General features: G+C 35.4%; 1 long non-coding RNA gene across 2 annotated transcripts; it reads left to right on the plus strand.

Moving 5' to 3' along the window:
* Positions 1–744: 744 nt before the first annotated feature.
* LOC109589520 (uncharacterized) lies at positions 745–2,052 on the plus strand. 2 transcript variants are annotated; one of them, XR_002188747.1, is made up of 3 exons: positions 745–778; positions 1,036–1,755; positions 1,820–2,052. It is a non-coding gene; the product is annotated as an uncharacterized LOC109589520 (long non-coding RNA). The 2 variants fall into 2 exon arrangements; XR_002188748.1 differs by having other exon boundaries at positions 758–778; positions 830–1,755.
* Positions 2,053–2,288: the final 236 nt, after the last annotated feature.

Below are 2,288 nucleotides of genomic sequence, written 5' to 3' on the forward strand. Positions count from 1 at the left end.
CAACTGGTGGGTATGGCTGCCAATTTAGTTATAGAGGTTCTGTGCGAGTCAATTACCGTATAGTAGGTAATTTTGGAGGGGATTAAATTTGGTGTTTTGATAGCCATTCGCCAAAATAAAAATCCGCCATCTTGAGCTATTATATGCATGCTCAATGGCACATGGCCACAAATTCACCAAATTAAAAATCCGCCAATCACCAAAATTTAGCCCCTCCAAATTTACCCACTATACCGTTATTAATGTAGTTCCTTGACAACTGCTGCTATCTGCCATGTTGGGTTTCTGAGAGCGCAATAATTAGCACGTGGGTGTACATAATTGCAAGCTCTTGTTGTATTATAAATTGTGAAAGCAGGTCTAGCCTGTCATCTTCAACTACAAGATTCTTTAGAATTTCTAAAGTAATTCTTCACCAGGGAGAGAAGACAAAGTGTCTTAGTGAAAAAAAGCTCACTACCTGGCGGTCAGTGTACTTTTCTGCCATTCCTTTCTTGAATTTAGTAGAAATTACTAAAACATGCAACTTTCAAAAAATCATCAGCCAAAAAATTTGAAAATTTCCTTGATTTTCCATTTTTTAATTTCAAAATTGTGACAAAACTATATCTGGGATTTGCTGAATTTTTACAAAATTTAAACTCCATCCTACTGTTAATTTTCTCAATTATTAACAATTGAAAATTGAAAAATAATCAAAGTGGGCGTGTAAAAGGCGTGTCAAAGTAATAAAATGGCGTCCTGACCGGAGTCATTTCAATTTTTATGAAGTTTAAAGGTATGTGATTTGTATTGGAGGGGTAGGAAAAACGAATGAAGCCACACCCAGGTGCATTTAGAGGGAAGAATTATGTGATTAGATGATGGGCTGAGTGAAAGTGATGGTGTGTGCACGGTACATACATGTACCAGGATTGCAGTTGATTACACAAGCCTGACTGTGACTATGTCCATTTTTTTGGGAAAAAACTGGTGCTTATAATTACAGGTCAAATTAGCGAATAGTATGATAATTGTCTCATTTGTTTGCACTAGTTTGACATGCGTGACAGAAACTGGTTATGTTGCTAACTACTGATGAATGATACTGTACATGTGAGTAAATCTGTTAACACATCTCACCCGACCTTTGTAAGTATACATGGATTGCAAACCATAATTGTACATGTATATGTATGTATGTATGTATGTATGTATGTATTGTATGTACATGTATGTATTTGTATGTGTATGTATGTACATGTATCTGTGTATGTATGTATGGTGTTCTTCCTTCAGTAATCTTGTAATTATTTCTTACCTTGCATAAAGTTGGGACCATTACTAACTACTAAGTACACGTAATTTCAATCAACATTTTGCTTGTCATATGTTAGATGTGTTAGTTTCAAGTGCAACTCATGAAATCGTAATTCACATAATGACTTAATTTCATTAAATTTCAGTTTTCTGTGTCACTGTCCTACCATTAACATATCATTTGATCCTTGTCTGTTTAGACTAGGCCCTTCCAGTATCAGGGACCATGGTTATTTAATACCAATATTATTGTTGTCGTGTGAACTTATGCCCTCAGTTAATCAACTTACCAGTATTACATGTCTTTCTCTCCCTATATCCCTCTTATTACTTGGTTACCATTTTAGTAAAGCCACTCACTCCAGTCTCATTGGTTCTTTGTGACACCAGTCATTCCCTCTCATCCACCCTTCCTCTCTCTCTTTCTCACATAGCCATCTTTGTCCTTCTCTAGACGTAAGTTGACATAGTCTTAATTTCTTTCACCTTATCACCCCTCTTGTCTCTGTTTTTTTTGTAGTGTTTTGAAGCCCTGTATTATGCTAGGTGATAAACTGTTGGCTTGTCTTAGATACATTGTAGTTTAATTATTACGTGAACAAATCATGACTTGTTATCTCTTTGCATCCTTTTTGTTATGTCTCCCATTATTTCAAAAAAATTCATTACTATTAGTACATAGGGTCATTGATTATTTGCTTTATGAAATGCAATGATTATTACTGTTATTGTCTAAATTTGTGATTGACAGTATTTACTTACTGTATTTACTGAAGTGTAGCAGACGTGCTTTTCAATGTGAAGTCACCCTTGGCTACTGTGCTAAAGAAAGCATCAAAGTTAGGCTGAAAGATCAAGCTTCATTGTGATGATAGGGTGACTCAACAGTGGATCTGTACTAATTCTTCCTCCATATAGTTCAAAAGACGTCTGAACTTCTAGTGGACTTCAAAAAAGTTGTGGGTTTACTGATTGAACTTGATTGTTTC

This window comes from Amphimedon queenslandica, unplaced genomic scaffold (assembly GCF_000090795.2).
Source record: "Amphimedon queenslandica unplaced genomic scaffold, v1.1 AMPQUscaffold_11225, whole genome shotgun sequence".
NCBI classification, from domain to species: Eukaryota; Metazoa; Porifera; class Demospongiae; order Haplosclerida; family Niphatidae; genus Amphimedon; species Amphimedon queenslandica.